Genomic DNA, 21,318 nt, shown 5'->3' on the forward strand with positions numbered 1-21,318 from the left:
GACCCTCTGACAAAGTTTCAATTTGCTGCTGTGTTCAAAAAATGTTTGGCGGCGTTGGGCTTGCAGGGGGCGGACTTCGGTACCCATTCCTTTCGGATTGGGGCGGCTACCCATGCAGCGGCTACAGGTTCATCCCCTGCGGCTATTCGGGAGCTGGGCCGTTGGAAGTCGGCCTCCTATAGGTCCTATGTCCGTTTGGATAAGTTATAGTTGCGCCTGTTGCGCTAACCCAAAAACGTGTTTACTCGTCGGTTTTTGAACGCTTACCGTTCAGGAATCGAGGGTGTGAAGTGAATTTTTAAAATTTTTCCTCCGAGGGGGCCTAATTTCAATTGGCTGTTCTATCAAGGTCCACGGGAGGTTTTTTGATTTTTCTCCTTCACTTGGGTTGTTTTTTGTTACGTTGTGCTTTATGCATGGTTTATGTTCATAATCTGATGTTAGGATATTTTCTTTTGCAGCTGTCATCAATTTTGGGGACCAAGTATGGCTGGTTGGTCATTCCTATATTTTTTGGGCGGCAAAACATCCCATGGCAGCTAGGTCGACTGAGGTTTTTGGGTCCAGGCAATTGAGATGGTTAGGTGTGCGAGGTATGTTATGGGGTGATTTGTTGCGGGTCCTTTTTTCCCGGGAGCGCCGCTGGGGTCGCCCTAGTTGTATCGTCATTCATTTGGGGGGTAATGATCTAGGTCGAGTTAAGGGCATAGATTTGATTTTGTCCGTTAAGGCGGATGTGGTGGCGATCCGTTGTCACTGGCCAGGAGTCGTCATTGTTTGGTCGGAGATGGTGCCACGTTTCCACTGGCGTGGTGCGGTGCGTTTCTCGGCGTTGGAGAAAGCACGCAAAAAGGTGAATTCGGCGGTGTCTCTTTTTGTCAAGGCCATAGGTGGAATGGCGATCAGGCATCCTCTCCTGGTGCTAAGGAACAGGCAGTGCTACAGGGACGACGGGGTTCATCTTTCTCCGGAAGGCGTGCAGTTTTTCCTGGAGGATATTTTTGGTCTTTTTCGGTAGGACTATTTAGTTTTATTAGTTGGTTATTGTTGTGGTTGCGGATGGCGGTGGCGGTTTGGTAAACCTTGGTGGCGGGAAGTCGCTGCCAACCAGCTGTCACACAGGCATAAGTGGTCATTGTGGGGCTCCCTCTTTAGAAGGACGGCAGGTGTGTCCTTTTCTTGCGGTTGGACATTTAGACGTTCCCCTGCGGGAACCGAACGTTTGCCAGAGAAGGAGGGGTAAGGCCAGCACAATGCTGGTTATGCGGGAAGGAGGCGGGGTAGGTGTACTCCCCTCCTTGGTTGGTGGTTTTCATCTAGGTGACTGGTGCTGGTGTTTGGCAGCGACTTTCTGTTTGCCATCCTCCAAAACTAAATTTAAATCTATATTCAAAATCAATTCTAATTCGATCACAATTATAGTTTAAAGAGTTGGTCAGCGATTAATAAACATCGTCTGACCTTTAACTCCAGCTACGGTGTCCGTGTCTTTATTTCAGTGTGTGGTGTTGTTAATTTAGTGATAAGCTAGCGTAAAGAAAAGGTTTATGTAATCACAATAAAGTTATGAGCGCCTTAGATAAGCTGAAGGCTGCATAAGCCTGAGGCCATATAAGAGATCCACTTTTTGTGATTGGTTGTTTAAATGACTAAGCAGTTGCTAGGCAGATCAGTTTCCCTGTTGGGTTTTTTCCTATTGGATTAGAAGGTTGTGCATCAGGATTAATGGGAGGGTCTTAGGATAGTATATAGGTGGGGGCCATTTTCCTAGACTTCCTCTTGCCATTCATTGTATGCCCGCCCGCCCGGATTTCGGCTATGTTTTTTGTTCTTGCAGTGGGCTATTGAAAGCCAGATTGGCGGGAAGTCGCTGCCAACCAGCTGTCACACAGGCATAAGTGGTCATTGTGGGGCTCCCTCTTTAGAAGGACGGCAGGTGTGTCCTTTTCTTGCGGTTGGACATTTAGACGTTCCCCTGCGGGAACCGAACGTTTGCCAGAGAAGGAGGGGTAAGGCCAGCACAATGCGGGTTATGCGGGAAGGAGGCGGGGTAGGTGTACTCCCCTCCTTGGTTGGTGGTTTTCATCTAGGTGACTGGTGCTGGTGTTTGGCAGCGACTTTCTGTTTGCCATCCTCCAAAACTAAATTTAAATCTATATTCAAAATCAATTCTAATTCGATCACAATTATAGTTTAAAGAGTTGGTCAGCGATTAATAAACATCGTCTGACCTTTAACTCCAGCTACGGTGTCCGTGTCTTTATTTCAGTGTGTGGTGTTGTTAATTTAGTGATAAGCTAGCGTAAAGAAAAGGTTTATGTAATCACAATAAAGTTATGAGCGCCTTATAGGTGAAAAAGTGCAAAAAAAGTGCAAATGCAAATACTGACACAAGGGTCAAACAAAGTCTCTGGGTGCCCTGATAATGGTATGGATATAGCAATTCAGCCTGATATAAACAATGAATATCAACCGGCACTCCAAATGAAACAACCGAACAATGTGCCGGGTGCCCTCCTCTTGTTGTGTGACAATATGGCAGAGTTACAGGCGGCACTCACGGACTCCTTCAGAAACGACCAGGAACCCCAGGTCTGTGTACAACATTTCGGATTTTATTATCCTTCGTCAGGTAACAACATATACAAGCCATAAAAGCTTACCTTTATACCAAACAAGTGATGTGAAAAAGTGCATGTGCAAACGAGATCCAAACCACCCCCGTACTTCCGCTGACGTCATCACTATCAGACGGCGCCGGGCGGAAGACAGGAACACCGTTACCATGGGATCTGTATACAAAACAAGTAGCAGCAGTTTAAATGCACAGAATGTCAGGAGAACAAATCAAAATGAACAATACAATACAATATCATGAAAGATTATAATGAGCTATAAAAAGCAATATATATATAGTGAAGGAAAGAGGCCCTGAGGACGGGGTTTATCCCCGAAACATGTCAATAAATTAAACTGACCAACTTATTCTTCTCATCAAGTCTGCCTGAGTGTCGCCTCTTTCCTTCACCACATATTGAGGAATAACTATTTCTCTGGGAGGGCACCGCAGCACTATACATCAAAAGAGGAGTGCCGGGACAATTGTAGCTATATATATATATATATATATATATATATATATACCATGTGGTTGTGTAGTCCGGCACTCTGTCTTAGAGGGAGAACGGCCCAGGTGCCTTCCGCAGGAGCAATTTATATAGCAATGAACAAAGACAGCAGCACTCCAGGACTTTGAAAAATCAAGTATCATGTATTTACAGCATCAAAGGATACAGCTCAAACCGACGTTTCGGGGCGCGTAGCCCCTTCTTCAAGGTGTATGTCCACATACACCTTGAAGAAGGGGCTACGTGCCCCGAAATGTCGGTTTGAGCTGTATCTTTTGATGCTGTAAATACACGATACTTGATTTTTCAAAGTCCTGGAGTGCCGCTGTCTTTGTTCATTGCTATATATATATATATATATATATATATATACATACATTACAGTCCCTTACATTCTCTACATTTGAGGTCCATGCTATATGTCTCTGCCAACCTACTAATCTTCGAGTTGCTGTCATTTACCGTCCACCTGGCATTTCCTCCAAATTCCTTGACAACTTTGCTTCCTGGCTTCCTCACTTCCTCTCTTCTGACATTCCCTCCATTATCCTAGGCTACTTCAACATCCCTATCGACATCCCCACACAATCCCCTGCCTCTAAACTCCTTAACCTCACCTCTTCACTTGGTCTCTCCCAGTGCACCTCCTCACCCTCCCATGTGAATGGGAGCTCACTGGATCTGGTTTTCACTCACTGTTGCAATGTTTCTGATTTCTCAAACTCCCCTTTTCCCCTCTCTGACCACCACCTGCTCTCTGTCAGCTTATCTATCTCGGCTTCCCCATCTCACCCTCCTAAGGCTACCATCACTAAGCGTAACATTGAGGCTATTGACACCTCATCCCTATCCTCCCTGTTCGACTCACTTCTCTCTCCTATTCTCTCTCTCTCATGCCCTGAACAAGCCACATCCCTATACAATGCATCCCTTACTTCTGTCGCTCCACCAACCACTATTCACCCTCGCAGGTCAACAACTCAACCCTGGCACACCAAATGCACCAGATATCTTCAAAAATGCTCACGTACTGCCGAGTGACAGTGGAGGAAATCACGCTCTAAGGCAGACTTCCTACATTTTAAATTCATGCTCTCATCCTTCAGTGCTGCCCTTTCCCTCGCTAAACAATCATACTTCAAAATCCTCATCTCTACCCAGTCTTCCAGTCCACGGCGCCTCTTTGCCACTGTCAAGTCCCTCCTCTGTTGAGGTTGATTTTGAAAGGGGTTTCATAATCTCAACACAAAACCCCTTCTGAAAACCGGTCAAAATCGAATTTGATTTCGATTACAGTCGGTTTTTGTTTTCATAAAAATGAATCCAGAATCAAACTTTAGTTTTTATACCCCCAGGAGTCAAATGAAAACATTTACAGACAAAAAGGGTACCAGACAAGTCAGGGGTATTGTCTGCTGGTTAGTAAGGTGACACAGTGGTTAGTATTGGCACCTCTTGATGCTGGAGCCAAAGCTCCGATCAACCAAGGTAGTGTGCATCTTTACATGGGCTTTCTCTCTCGGTCACACCATTGTATCCATTCTATAAGGGTTTGGTTGATTGAATTAAAAATTTCAGACCAACTGAAAAAGTTGCAAATTCCATTTTCAGTGCCACCTCCTGCCACTCCTATAGCTGCCCTTGGCTCCCTCGCCATCTGCGCCCCATGGTCCATCTGTATGAAATAAATGCATGATAAACACATGATCGGCTACTTTAATAAGCAGCAAATAATTAACAGGCAAACAATAAACAATCAAAATAACATTGTGGAAGCACGCAGATCGCAGTCCTATCACCTGCTACCCTACCCCGCTGGACTTTTGTTTGTTATTTCATATTTATATAATACCACCTTATTACGCAGCACTGTTTAATCATTCAAATCAGTCCCTGCCCCACTGGAGCTTACAGTCTAATTTCTGAACTACACACATACATTAGGCTCCTTTTTTGTCTGCTTTCAATTAACCTACCAGTATGTTTTGCAGAGAAAATCAGAGCACCCAGAGAAAATCTACAAAACTATGGGGTAAATTTTAGTGATGAGCGGGTTCGGTTCCTCTGAATCCGAACCCGCCCGAACTTCAGTTTTTTCTTCACGGGTCCGAGCGACTCGGTTCTTCCCGCCTTGCTCGGTTAACCCGAGCGCGCCCGAACGTCATCATCCCGCTGTCGGATTCTCGCGAGACTCGGATTCTATATAAGGAGCCGCGCGTCGCCGACATTTTCACACGTGCATTGAGAGTCATAGGGAGAGGACGTGGCTGGCGTCCTCTCCGTTTAGAGAAGAGAGAGACACAGTAGAGACGAGAGAGACACAGTATTTTGGGGAGCATTATTACTATTAGGAGGAGTACTACTATACTACTATACTACTTGCTGAAGTGATATAGATTAGATAGTGTGACTGTGTATTGTATTAATTATCTGACTTGTGGGGGAGACACTGACAGTGGGGAGCAGTTAGAGTCTGAGAGCAGGACTCAGGAGTACATATAACGTACAGTGCACACTTTTGCTGCCAGAGTCAGTGCCACACTGCCATTGTTGTGACCATACTGACCACCAGTATAATAATATATTTTGTGATTGTCTGCTTAGGACTCGGAGTACTAGTTGCAAGTTGCAACGTGACCTGACCACCAGTTTAATAATCAATCACCACCAGTTTAATATATATATATATATATATATATATATAATTGTATATTATATATATATATATATATATATATATATATATATATAATATTGTATACCACCTACCCGTGGTTTTTTTTTTTTTCATTCTTCTTTATACATACTACTATAGTAGCTTACTGTAGCAGTCTGCGGTGCTGCTGACCTGACAGTGTCCAGCAGGTCCGTCATCAGTCATTACATAATAAATATATATAGTACCTGTCCGGCTACAGTACTAGTGATATTATATTGATTTCATCTCATTATCAATAATTTATCATCCAGTCTAGACTCTATATTAGCAGCAGACACAGTACGTTAGTCCACGGCTGTAGCTACCTCTGTGTCGGCACTCGGCAGTCCATCCATAATTGTATACCACCTACCCGTGGTTTTTTTTTTTTCTTTCTTCTTTGTACATACTACTATAGTATAGTAGCTTACTGTAGAAGTCTGCGGTGCTGCTGAGCTGACAGTGTCCAGCAGGTCCGTCATCAGTCATCATTACCTAATAAATATATTATCTACCTGTCCGGCTGCAGTACTAGTGATATTATATATACATACATATATATATTGATTTCATCTCATTATCAATCATCCAGTCTATATTAGCAGCAGACACAGTACGTTAGTCCACGGCTGTAGCTAACTCTGTGTCGGCACTCGGCAGTCCATCCATAATTGTATACCACCTACCCGTGGTTTTTTTTTTTCTTTCTTCTTTGTACATACTACTATAGTATAGTAGCTTACTGTAGCAGTCTGCGGTGCTGCTGAGCTGACAGTGTCCAGCAGGTCAGTCATCAGTCATCATTACCTAATAAATATATTATCTACCTGTCCGGCTGCAGTACTAGTGATATTATATATACATACATATATATATATTGATTTCATCTCATTATCAATCATCCAGTCTATATTAGCAGCAGACACAGTACGTTAGTCCACGGCTGTAGCTACCTCTGTGTCGGCACTCGGCAGTCCATCCATAATTGTATACCACCTACCCGTGTTTTTTTTTTTCTTTCTTCTTTGTACATACTACTATAGTATAGTAGCTTACTGTAGCAGTCTGCGGTGCTGCTGAGCTGACAGTGTCCAGCAGGTCCGTCATCAGTCATCATTACCTAATAAATATATTATCTACCTGTCCGGCTGCAGTACTAGTGATATTATATATACATACATATATATATTGATTTCATCTCATTATCAATCATCCAGTCTATATTAGCAGCAGACACAGTACGTTAGTCCATGGCTGTAGCTACCTCTGTGTCGGCACTCGGCAGTCCATCCATAATTGTATACCACCTACCCGTGTTTTTTTTTTTTTTTTCTTCTTTGTACATACTACTATAGTATAGTAGCTTACTGTAGCAGTCTGCGGTGCTGCTGAGCTGACAGTGTCCAGCAGGTCCGTCATCAGTCATCATTACCTAATAAATATATTATCTACCTGTCCGGCTGCAGTACCAGTGATATTATATATACATACATATATATATTGATTTCATCTCATTATCATCCAGTCTATATTAGCAGCAGACACAGTACGTTAGTCCACGGCTGTAGCTACCTCTGTGTCGGCACTCGGCAGTCCATCCATAATTGTATACCACCTACCCGTGTTTTTTTTTTCTTTCTTCTTTGTACATACTACTATAGTATAGTAGCTTACTGTAGCAGTCTGCGGTGCTGCTGAGCTGACAGTGTCCAGCAGGTCCGTCATCAGTCATCATTACCTAATAAATATATTATCTACCTGTCCGGCTGCAGTACTAGTGATATTATATATACATACATATATATATTGATTTCATCTCATTATCAATCATCCAGTCTATATTAGCAGCAGACACAGTACGTTAGTCCACGGCTGTAGCTACCTCTGTGTCGGCACTCGGCAGTCCATCCATAATTGTATACCACCTACCCGTGGTTTTTTCTTTTTCTTTCTTCTTTGTACATACTACTATAGTATAGTAGCTTACTGTAGCAGTCTGCGGTGCTGCTGAGCTGACAGTGTCCAGCAGGTCCGTCATCAGTCATCATTACCTAATAAATATATTATCTACCTGTCCGGCTGCAGTACTAGTGATATTATATATACATACATATATATATTGATTTCATCTCATTATCATCCAGTCTATATTAGCAGCAGACACAGTACATTAGTCCATGGCTGTAGCTACCTCTGTGTCGGCACTCGGCAGTCCATCCATACTTGTATACCACCTACCCGTGGTTTTTTTTTTTCTTTCTTCTTTGTACATACTACTATAGTATAGTAGCTTACTGTAGCAGTCTGCGGTGCTGCTGAGCTGACAGTGTCCAGCAGGTCCGTCATCAGTCATCATTACCTAATAAATATATTATCTACCTGTCCGGCTGCAGTACTAGTGATATTATATATACATACATATATATATTGATTTCATCTCATTATCAATCATCCAGTCTATATTAGCAGCAGACACAGTACGTTAGTCCACGGCTGTAGCTACCTCTGTGTCGGCACTCGGCAGTCCATCCATAATTGTATACCACCTACCCGTGGTTTTTTTTTTCTTTCTTCTTTGTACATACTACTATAGTATAGTAGCTTACTGTAGCAGTCTGCGGTGCTGCTGAGCTGACAGTGTCCAGCAGGTCCGTCATCAGTCATCATTACCTAATAAATATATTATCTACCTGTCCGGCTGCAGTACTAGTGATATTATATATACATACCCATATATATTGATTTCATCTCATTATCATCCAGTCTATATTAGCAGCAGACACAGTACGGTAGTCCACGGCTGTAGCTACCTCTGTGTCGGCACTCGGCAGTCCATCCATAAGTATACTAGTATCCATCCATCTCCATTGTTTACCTGAGGTGCCTTTTAGTTGTGCCTATTAAAATATGGAGAACAAAAATGTTGAGGTTCCAAAATTAGGGAAAGATCAAGATCCACTTCCACCTCGTGCTGAAGCTGCTGCCACTAGTCATGGCCGAGACGATGAAATGCCAGCAACGTCGTCTGCCAAGGCCGATGCCCAATGTCATAGTACAGAGCATGTCAAATCCAAAACACCAAATATCAGTAAAAAAAGGACTCCAAAACCTAAAATAAAATTGTCGGAGGAGAAGCGTAAACTTGCCAATATGCCATTTACCACACGGAGTGGCAAGGAACGGCTGAGGCCCTGGCCTATGTTCATGGCTAGTGGTTCAGCTTCACATGAGGATGGAAGCACTCAGCCTCTCGCTAGAAAACTGAAAAGACTCAAGCTGGCAAAAGCACCGCAAAGAACTGTGCGTTCTTCGAAATCCCAAATCCACAAGGAGAGTCCAATTGTGTCGGTTGCGATGCCTGACCTTCCCAACACTGGACGTGAAGAGCATGCGCCTTCCACCATTTGCACGCCCCCTGCAAGTGCTGGAAGGAGCACCCGCAGTCCAGTTCCTGATAGTCAGATTGAAGATGTCAGTGTTGAAGTACACCAGGATGAGGAGGATATGGGTGTTGCTGGCGCTGGGGAGGAAATTGACCAGGAGGATTCTGATGGTGAGGTGGTTTGTTTAAGTCAGGCACCCGGGGAGACACCTGTTGTCCGTGGGAGGAATATGGCCGTTGACATGCCTGGTGAAAATACCAAAAAAATCAGCTCTTCAGTGTGGAGGTATTTCAACAGAAATGCGGACAACAGGTGTCAAGCCGTGTGCTGCCTTTGTCAAGCTGTAATAAGTAGGGGTAAGGACGTTAACCACCTCGGAACATCCTCCCTTATACGTCACCTGCAGCGCATTCATAATAAGTCAGTGACAAGTTCAAAAACTTTGGGTGACAGCGGAAGCAGTCCACTGACCAGTAAATCCCTTCCTCTTGTAACCAAGCTCACGCAAACCACCCCACCAACTCCCTCAGTGTCAATTTCCTCCTTCCCCAGGAATGCCAATAGTCCTGCAGGCCATGTCACTGGCAATTCTGACGAGTCCTCTCCTGCCTGGGATTCCTCCGATGCATCCTTGCGTGTAACGCCTACTGCTGCTGGCGCTGCTGTTGTTGCTGCTGGGAGTCGATGGTCATCCCAGAGGGGAAGTCGGAAGACCACTTGTACTACTTCCAGTAAGCAATTGACTGTCCAACAGTCCTTTGCGAGGAAGATGAAATATCACAGCAGTCATCCTGCTGCAAAGCGGATAACTGAGGCCTTGACAACTATGTTGGTGTTAGACGTGCGTCCGGTATCCGCCGTTAGTTCACAGGGAACTAGACAATTTCTTGAGGTAGTGTGCCCCCGTTACCAAATACCATCTAGGTTCCACTTCTCTAGGCAGGCGATACCGAAAATGTACACAGACCTCAGAAAAAGACTCACCAGTGTCCTAAAAAATGCAGCTGTACCCAATGTCCACTTAACCACGGACATGTGGACAAGTGGAGCAGGGCAGGGTCAGGACTATATGACTGTGACAGCCCACTGGGTAGATGTATGGACTCCCGCCGCAAGAACAGCAGCGGCGGCACCAGTAGCAGCATCTCGCAAACGCCAACTCTTTCCTAGGCAGGCTACGCTTTGTATCACCGCTTTCCAGAATACGCACACAGCTGAAAACCTCTTACGGCAACTGAGGAAGATCATCGCGGAATGGCTTACCCCAATTGGACTCTCCTGTGGATTTGTGGCATCGGACAACGCCAGCAATATTGTGTGTGCATTAAATATGGGCAAATTCCAGCACGTCCCATGTTTTGCACATACCTTGAATTTGGTGGTGCAGAATTTTTTAAAAAACGACAGGGGCGTGCAAGAGATGCTGTCGGTGGCCAGAAGAATTGCGGGACACTTTCGGCGTACAGGCACCACGTACAGAAGACTGGAGCACCACCAAAAACTACTGAACCTGCCCTGCCATCATCTGAAGCAAGAAGTGGTAACGAGGTGGAATTCAACCCTCTATATGCTTCAGAGGTTGGAGGAGCAGCAAAAGGCCATTCAAGCCTATACAATTGAGCACGATATAGGAGGTGGAATGCACCTGTCTCAAGTGCAGTGGAGAATGATTTCAACGTTGTGCAAGGTTCTGATGCCCTTTGAACTTGCCACACGTGAAGTCAGTTCAGACACTGCCAGCCTGAGTCAGGTCATTCCCCTCATCAGGCTTTTGCAGAAGAAGCTGGAGACATTGAAGGAGGAGCTAACACGGAGCGATTCCGCTAGGCATGTGGGACTTGTGGATGGAGCCCTTAATTCGCTTAACAAGGATTCACGGGTGGTCAATCTGTTGAAATCAGAGCACTACATTTTGGCCACCGTGCTCGATCCTAGATTTAAAGCCTACCTTGGATCTCTCTTTCCGGCAGACACAAGTCTGCTGGGGTTGAAAGACCTGCTGGTGAGAAAATTGTCAAGTCAAGCGGAACGCGACCTGTCAACATCTCCTCCTTCACATTCTCCCGCAACTGGGGGTGCGAGGAAAAGGCTCAGAATTCCGAGCCCACCCGCTGGCGGTGATGCAGGGCAGTCTGGAGCGACTGCTGATGCTGACATCTGGTCCGGACTGAAGGACCTGACAACGATTACGGACATGTCGTCTACTGTCACTGCATATGATTCTCTCACCATTGAAAGAATGGTGGAGGATTATATGAGTGACCGCATCCAAGTAGGCACGTCACACAGTCCGTACTTATACTGGCAGGAAAAAGAGGCAATTTGGAGGCCCTTGCACAAACTGGCTTTATTCTACCTAAGTTGCCCTCCCACAAGTGTGTACTCCGAAAGAGTGTTTAGTGCCGCCGCTCACCTTGTCAGCAATCGGCGTACGAGGTTACATCCAGAAAATGTGGAGAAGATGATGTTCATTAAAATGAATTATAATCAATTCCTCCGTGGAGACATTGACCAGCAGCAATTGCCTCCACAAAGTACACAGGGAGCTGAGATGGTGGATTCCAGTGGGGACGAATTGATAATCTGTGAGGAGGGGGATGTACACGGTGATATATCGGAGGATGATGATGAGGTGGACATCTTGCCTCTGTAGAGCCAGTTTGTGCAAGGAGAGATTAATTGCTTCTTTTTTGGTGGGGGTCCAAACCAACCCGTCATTTCAGTCACAGTCGTGTGGCAGACCCTGTCACTGAAATGATGGGTTGGTTAAAGTGTGCATGTCCTGTTTATACAACATAAGGGTGGGTGGGAGGGCCCAAGGACAATTCCATCTTGCACCTCTTTTTTCGTTAATTTTTCTTTGCGTCATGTGCTGTTTGTGGAATGTTTTTTGGAAGGGCCATCCTGCGTGACACTTGAGTGCCACTCCTAGATGGGCCCGGTGTTTGTGTCGGCCACTAGGGTCGCTTATCTTACTCACACAGCTACCTCATTGCGCCTCTTTTTTTCTTTGCGTCATGTGCTGTTTGGGGAGGGTTTTTTGGAAGGGACATCCTGCGTGACACTGCAGTGCCACTCCTAGATGGGCCCGGTGTTTGTGTCGGCCACTAGGGTCGCTTATCTTACTCACACAGCTACCTCATTGCGCCTCTTTTTTTCTTTGCGTCATGTGCTGTTTGGGGAGGGTTTTTTGGAAGGGACATCCTGCGTGACACTGCAGTGCCACTCCTAGATGGGCCCGGTGTTTGTGTCGGCCACTAGGGTCGCTTATCTTACTCACACAGCTACCTCATTGCGCCTCTTTTTTTCTTTGCGTCATGTGCTGTTTGGGGAGGGTTTTTTGGAAGGGACATCCTGCGTGACACTGCAGTGCCACTCCTAGATGGGCCCGGTGTTTGTGTCGGCCACTAGGGTCGCTTATCTTACTCACACAGCTACCTCATTGCGCCTCTTTTTTTCTTTGCGTCATGTGCTGTTTGGGGAGGGTTTTTTGGAAGGGCCATCCTGCGTGACACTGCAGTGACACTCCTAGATGGGCCCGGTGTTTGTGTCGGCCACTAGGGTCGCTTATCTTACTCACACAGCTACCTCATTGCGCCTCTTTTTTTCTTTGCGTCATGTGCTGTTTGGGGAGGGTTTTTTGGAAGGGCCATCCTGCGTGACACTGCAGTGCCACTCCTAGATGGGCCCGGTGTTTGTGTCGGCCACTAGGGTCGCTTATCTTACTCACACAGCTACCTCATTGCGCCTCTTTTTTTCTTTGCGTCATGTGCTGTTTGGGGAGGGTTTTTTGGAAGGGACATCCTGCGTGACACTGCAGTGCCACTCCTAGATGGGCCCGGTGTTTGTGTCGGCCACTAGGGTCGCTTATCTTACTCACACAGCTACCTCATTGCGCCTCTTTTTTTCTTTGCGTCATGTGCTGTTTGGGGAGGGTTTTTTGGAAGGGACATCCTGCGTGACACTGCAGTGCCACTCCTAGATGGGCCAGGTGTTTGTGTCGGCCACTAGGGTCGCTTATCTTACTCACACAGCTACCTCATTGCGCCTCTTTTTTTCTTTGCGTCATGTGCTGTTTGGGGAGGGTTTTTTGGAAGGGCCATCCTGCGTGACACTGCAGTGCCACTCCTAGATGGGCTCGGTGTTTGTGTCGGCCACTAGGGTCGCTTATCTTACTCACACAGCTACCTCATTGCGCCTCTTTTTTTCTTTGCGTCATGTGCTGTTTGGGGAGGGTTTTTTGGAAGGGACATCCTGCGTGACACTGCAGTGCCACTCCTAGATGGGCCCGGTGTTTGTGTCGGCCACTAGGGTCGCTTATCTTACTCACACAGCTACCTCATTGCGCCTCTTTTTTTCTTTGCGTCATGTGCTGTTTGGGGAGGGTTTTTTGGAAGGGCCATCCTGCGTGACACTGCAGTGCCACTCCTAGATGGGCCAGGTGTTTGTGTCGGCCACTAGGGTCGCTTATCTTACTCACACAGCTACCTCATTGCGCCTCTTTTTTTCTTTGCGTCATGTGCTGTTTGGGGAGTGTTTTTTGGAAGGGCCATCCTGCGTGACACTGCAGTGCCACTCCTAGATGGGCCAGGTGTTTGTGTCGGCCACTAGGGTCGCTTAGCTTAGTCATCCAGCGACCTCGGTGCAAATTTTAGGACTAAAAATAATATTATGAGGTGTGAGGTATTCAGAATAGACTGAAAATGAGTGGAAATTATGGTTTTTGAGGTTAATAATACTTTGGGATCAAAATGACCCACAAATTCTATGATTTAAGCTGTTTTTTAGTGTTTTTTGAAAAAAACACCCGAATCCAAAACACACCCGAATCCGACAAAAAAAATTCGGTGAGGTTTTGCCAAAACGCGGTTGAACCCAAAACACGGCCGCGGAACCGAACCCAAAACCAAAACACAAAACCCGAAAAATTTCAAGTGCACATCTCTACTATTAATGCTGTATTTCACAATATTTTAAATGATAATGGCATGTGCCACAAAATGGGGAGATTTTATCAAAGTTTGCAGAGAGAAATAAAGTACCAACCAATCAGATTCTAATGGTCACTTATCAAACACAGAGGTAGATTTATCAAAGCTTTGAGAGAGATAAAAGTGAAAAGAGATAAGGGCCCAAATGTATTAAGCCTTAAAAAGTGATAAAGGGGAGAGATAAAGTACCAACCAATCAGCTCCTGTCATTTTTCAAAACACAGCCTGTAACATGGCAAGTAGGAAGCCGATTGGGTGGTACTTTATCACTTTTTAAGGCTTAATACATTTGGGCCTAGGTACCAACCAATCAGCTCCTAACTGCCATGTTATAGGCTGTGTTTGAAAAATGACAGGAGCTGGGGGCGTGGCTTGGTAGCCATACTAAACGGACATGCAGCATAGGAGCTCTGCTCTATTTGTCCCTTTACTGCCCCTTACACTGTGCTTTTTGTGTCTCCCAACCCCCTCAAGTGCCCCTACTGGGTCCTGTACCTGCTTTCTAGCGGGTTGCGGTGGTCCGCGGAGCCGGGAGAGACTTTAAGTCTCTCTGCAGGTTGCGGCCTCCCCCACCTTCACGAACCGGGACCTCGATTTCCGGCTTCCCCTGGCCTGCTCCAGCAAACTCGTTTTCATCACTGTCTCTACCGTTATTTTCCAGATATATCACAGACCTGGAGGTGGATATTTGACTCATATTTAATGCTCTCTAACGATCTTCTGACACAATGACGAGCCAATGAGGTGCACTTAAATTGCGTTACATGGCTGACCTGACCTACTGATACTTAACCTTGTGGCAGCTGCTGGGACTCCCATTTCCCTCCCCCGTTTCTGCAAACTGCCTGTTTTCTTTTTGATTTTGCTCATATCTTCGTTTGAATTATGTCTCAAAGGAATAAGAAATCTCAACAGGCTTCAGTAAAAAAAATTTGGGAATAAGTCTAAAGGCGCTCAGAATCAAATGTCATCCCCCGCATCTCCTTCCTCCCCTCATTCATCGACCCACAAATTCAAGCAGTTATGACAGGACTACTTCAGGGTGTACAGACAGCCTTTAAGCAAGAACTTTCTAAGGCAATCTCGGAATTCAGGGCAGAGATTTCCTCTCTTGGCGATGGGACGAACTCTTTGGAAACGAAGACAGATGACCTATGCCGTTCGCAACAACGTTTTGATAAGGAGATCTCTAGGCTTCATGAGGAAGTCAACCTGTTGAAAGAACGGCAAGAGGACCAAGAAAATCGCTCTCATCGTAATAATCTCAGAATACGCAACGTGAAGGAATCGATTAAGAGTTCCACATTACCAGTCTTTTTACAAGACCTTTTTCAATTCTTGGTACCGGACATTTTTGATGAGGACTATCTCTGTGATAGGGCACATAGAGCCCTACGCTCCAAACCTTCTGCTTCTCAACCACCTAGAGATATAATAGTCTGTCTTCATTACTATCGCTCTAAAGAAAAGCTCTTATCTGCGACCCGAGACTCTCAAGAAAGATCTTTCCAGGATATGTAACTACAAATTTTTCAAGATCTAGCCCCTTCGACTATTCAGAAACGCCTGGATTTACAACTGGTCACGAAAATTCTACGCTACCACCAAATCCATTATCGTTGGGGATTCCCTTTCTTGCTCAAAGTCTTTGCCAAGAACTTTGTCTATGCCGTCAAAACTCTACCGCAAGGACAGGAATTATTGTCTAAGCTTGGTATCCTTCCAGATGCGGCCTCTACTCCCTCAGCTTCTGTTGCCTCTCCGAAACCTCGGTATTCCAGGCTACCACTCCCAGAATGGTCGAGGGTGACTCGCACTCAGTATACTGATTGTGCTCCCACCTGAAACCTGAGGTTACCCTCTGACCTCTAACCTTTTCATTGTATGATGGTTTGTCTCACCATGTGTTTTTCTATGCGGTGGATAGGCTTGTCTTCATCTCTACTCGGAGCTAACTTGTGATATCCTTTTTCAATATCAATGTTGAGTGTTAAATTTCATGTAGAAACATATTTTTGACTTCATGTTATATGACTTCTAGATAACTATTCTGATTGAAGCATGTACATGATTATATTCTTGTTTCCCCTTCTCTTTCCTCATCCCCTGTCCCCCCCCCCCCTTCCCCCACCCCCAGTTTGACACAAGTGATTGGCCCTATTAAAGGGCTTAGTTTTGTGGTTCTGGCTACTATCGGACTATTGAGGTTTGGGTTTATAATGCCATGTTGCATAATTTTTCCACGTCAACCCATGCTCCCTCTTTTGATGGTTATTGTTCTCATTATACGACTTTCAGTAACGGTCCTGCTGAGGGACCTTTCTTTGCAGGGTCTTTGCCTTTGTTCGCACCTTTTCTTCTCTGTTTTTTTTTCAACTTTCCTTTTTTTGTTTCTTTTTCCTTTTCTTCTCTTCTTTCTATTGGTTCCTGTGGGGTGGTCCTCGGGAGGCCTGGATCTTGTTTTGCGGTTTGGGTTTTTTTTTTAAATTGTGCTTTCTGCATAGAGACCCAAATAATGTTATCTCGTGGCCCTTAAGTTGTTATCTATTAATGTAAATGGACTTAACTCGTCCAAAAAACGCACCATAATGCTGAGTGCTTGCAGAAGGGAGAAAGCCGATATTGTGTCTTCAAGAGACTCAATTCACAGGCCTCCACTCGAGCCTCCAGGGTAATCAATTCACTCAAACCTTTTTTGCATCTGCTAACTGTAAAAAACGGGGAGTTGCTGTATTAATTCATTGTAAAATCCCTTTTGTACGCATTAAAACTGTGATTGATCCAGAAGGGCATTATATAATGGTTGTTGGCACTCTCCGCTCGGAGACTTACCTTGATTTCGGTCTATGCCCCAATCAGGATCAATCCCAGTTCTTTCAGTCACTATTCCGACATGTTGGTAGAGTTGCCCAGGAACATATCATCTTAGGAGGGGACTTTAATGCTGTAATTGACCCACTTCTCGATAGATCTACCCCTACTCCTCGTAAAACGGCTGCTCCATCAGTCAAGGCTTCTCGTACCCTTCTCTCCTTCCTCCGACAGTATAATTTTATTGACTCCTGGCGCTTGAAGCATGCTCTAGCCAAAAATTATACCCATTTTTCTGCACCACACCAACTTTACTTACGTATTGATATGATACACATCTCCCAATCTCTAACGTCTCTGATCGCAGATGCTGGGATTGCACCATTCACGTGGACTGATCACTCAGGAACATATATTTTACTAGATATTTATGATACCCCCAGGGGAGATCGAAAATGGCGTCTGAATGACTCTATGCTACAACACCCATCCACTCAAGCTGAAATTAAAATAGCCATTCAGCACTACTTTGAGGAAAATGTCTCTCCCAACATTTCACCTGGAATTGTCTGGGAGGTGCATAAGGCCACTCTTAGAGGTCAATTAATGGCCAAATCCTCCGCCATTCGTAGAAAAGCTGCACAGGAAATAACGTTGCTTGAATCTCAAATTGCCACTCTAACTTCTCAACATAAACGTTCTCCCTGTGCCGCTTTGCCCCAGCGCATAGACAATCTGAAAGGTCACTTGAACGCTCTCCTATCCCACCGCGCAGCAATTATTTACAAAAATTGCGCCAGCGTTTTTACGACAAAGCTGACAAGATAGACACTATTTTAGCAAACAAATTGAGACGTAAACAAGCCATAGGCTTGATTGATAAATTATACTCTAACAAATTGGGGTCCCTTACTTATGATCCTAAGGTGATGGTGGACGAATTTAAAGATTATTATAACTCCCTCTACAACCTCTCAGGATCTACCCCTTCCTCCCCCACTGAGTCTGAGGGAGTGCGTTCATACCTCTCAACAGTTCCCCTACCCTGTATTACGAGTGACCAGCTCTTGGACCTGAACAAGGTTATCTCGGTGGACGAAACTATTGCCGCTATTAAGTCTATGAGATCCACAGCTGCCCCGGGCCCTGATGGGTTTACAGCCCAATATTATAAACTATTTGCCATAGACCTAGCCCCGCATCTCACTTCCCTTTTTAATAATGTCCTCGACCGTGCATCGTTCGCTCCAGCTACAACCTAGGCTGATATCATGGTAATCCCGAAACCTGACAGAGACCCCACATTATGCCAAAACTACAGACCTATTTCCTTGTTAAATGTTGACTTGAAGATATACGCCAAGATTCTAGCTTCTCGATTGGTTCCTCTTCTTCCTCACCTGGTTCACCCAGATCAGGTGGGTTTCATTCCAGGGCGCCAAGCGCCTGACAATACAAGACGAACCAATGATCTAATCCACTCCATTCATAAACAGAAATTATCTGCAGTTATGCTGGCATTAGACGCCGAAAAGGCGTTCAACCGAATCTCATGGTCTTTTGCCTTTGAAGTTTTACGTAAATTTGGTTTATCAGGAAGAATCTATGAGGGGATCTCAGCATTATATAGTTTTCCTACAGCGAGGGTTTCTGTCAACCAATCCTCCTCTCCTCCTTTCGGGATTGCCAACGGTACCAGACAGGGTTGTCCGCTCTCGCCCCTGATCTTTTGCCTTAATAATGGAACCTCTAGCGGTGAGGATTCATTGTAATGCCGCGATCACAGGGGTAAGAACAGGTCTTAAGGAACATAAAATAACATTATACGCAGACGATGTTCTACTTTCTCTTTCTGACCCTGCTCAGTCTATGGCACCACTCTTCTTTAAAATTGACACATATTCTGTGCACTCAGGTTATAAAATCAATGCTAGTAAGACGGAAGTGCTGGATTTTTATGTTCCAGCCACTGTTAAACATACTTTAGAACTCTCGTTTCCATTTGCATGGCATAAATAAAAAATTAAGTATTTAGGAGTTTTCCTGACTCGCAACCATCACCATCTCTTCCAAGCTAATTTTCCTCGATTATTAGACCAAATCAAGTTAGACCTTCAATTATGGTCCAACCAATTCATCTCATGGATTGGCCGCGTGAACTCAGCGAAAATTAACATGCTCCCTTGGCTCCTATATCTTTTTCAAACCCTTCCTATATACATTCCTCCTTCTGTATTTAAGTTTTTGCAATTTCAAACGTCTCACTTTGTTTGGGTCGGTTAACGCCCTAGGGTAAAATTGAGTGTTTTGCAACGTCCTTCTCAGAGTGGAGGTTTGGGTATTCCCGACTTCAAAAAATATTACTTAGCAGCTCAACTTGCCCAAGGTGTGCAGTGGTGCAACCCTGAAGCTGGAAAGGTTTGGGTTGATATTGAAGCGGATGATCTAGGCTTCTCCTCGATCTCTTCCTTGTGTGGCTCCCTAAGACACGTCGCCCCAGATCTGTGCTCTTTCATCCGATAGTCTCGCGCACCTTATTCATTTGGGATTTCATCAATAGAAAAGACAAATAGCTCCCAGTCCGTCCCCTCTCATCCCCATATTCCATAATCCTGATTTCCCTCCGGGTTTAATTAGATCAGCTTTTCCTCGTTGAAAGGGGTGGTCTTTAGTATGCCGACTGTCGGGATCCCGGCGCACAGTATACCGGCACCGGAATCCCGACAGCCGGCATACCGACACTTTTTCTCCCTCGTGGGGGTCCACGACCCCCCTGGAGGGAAAATAAAATAGCGCCACCGTGCCCGCAGCGTGGCGAGCGCAGTGAGCCCGCAAGGGGCTCATTTGCACTCACCACGCTGTCGGTATGCCGGCGGTCTGGCTCCCAGCCCCGGTATGCTGGTCGTCGGGAGCCCGGCCACCGGCATACCATACTACACCTGTTGGAAGAGGGGTAATATTCTATATCTAAATTGTTGAAGTCGAAAATATTGCAGCCATACGCACCAAGTACAAACACCACACAGATGACGTGCGCGTACTTGTTCTGCCGTGCGTGCACATGCTCGCAATTTACGCATAACCACTCCAGGGGTGGTGCGTATTAGCGTGTGGTATGAGTAATTACGGTAGCATTTGTATTCGCATTGAAAAGCCACAATGACACATTTCATATTTAATCCACATAGTGCACGATTTACACATAGCCTACATGCACCACACCAGCGAGTTACACTTGCTTAAAAGGTACAATAACAAAGGAATTCACCTTTACAGGATATGAGGGGACAGAATTAGGTTAGGAGGTGGTGTTTGGTATCCAGCTGTGCAGTATATTAAGAGCAATATTCCGGTAGCAGTTTGCAGAAGATAGCACGCTCCTGCGCATAGATATGCGCAGGAGCAGAATATTAATATTACACTGTATTTACTGTACTTTGATATTCGGCGGGAACCCAGTGGAGACCATCTGCAAGTGCACCTGGACCAGGCATCGCCCACCTATTCAAACCGACCTATGACCCCTCCTGTACTGTAAATGACCAGCCCGTTGACCTATGGGTGAAGAGATTACAGTTTCTATTGTATCATGAAATGGACAAATGTATAAAAAGCCAAGCTGCCTGGCCGGTCACACATTCTCTGAAAGTCATCTATCTTGACTGACCGAGGACCAGGACCGGGTGGCGCTTGCGAACAAACGTATGTATCATTGATTGTAGCCGGTATCTCTTATTGTGAATTGTATTACTATTTTAACCCCCTGTTAGTAAATAACTGTTAGTGGGTTGGACCTCAACATATTTAAATACAATTGGTGTCGTGTCCCTTTCCTGCTATGATTTAAGGTGTATTTCAGCCACACGTGTAGCTGCATTGTGCTTACAGCGTGTCGGTGTGTGTGTACGCAAAGTGTGTAGTTTGTACGTGCGTTGTGGCGTGTGTACGCAAGGTGCATACACGGTACGGGCCTGTGTACGCTAACTGGGTAAAAAGTACGTAGGTTAAGTATTACATCCAGCAGCCGCAGCGGCTAGGGTTTTTGTGTAAAAGGTATAGCTTTTTCTGTCCTGTATGTTAATCAGCTTTATTAAAATGATATCACTAAAGATACTAGCTTCCCCCAATTTTCCCTGATTCAGGAAAGTATTCAGTTTCACTCTACAGATTTTTACCAATATCTACAGATAAGACACTTCCACTCTAAGGTGAGAGATCTCCTTATTCAAAGGCCACTCACGGGATTTGAGATACTTTGTTGGAGACGCTCCTCAACCAAAGGCTTAATACCCACTATTATCGCATTG

The sequence above is a fragment of the Pseudophryne corroboree genome, chromosome 10 (assembly GCF_028390025.1).
Source record: "Pseudophryne corroboree isolate aPseCor3 chromosome 10, aPseCor3.hap2, whole genome shotgun sequence".
In the NCBI taxonomy this organism is placed as follows: Eukaryota; Metazoa; Chordata; class Amphibia; order Anura; family Myobatrachidae; genus Pseudophryne; species Pseudophryne corroboree.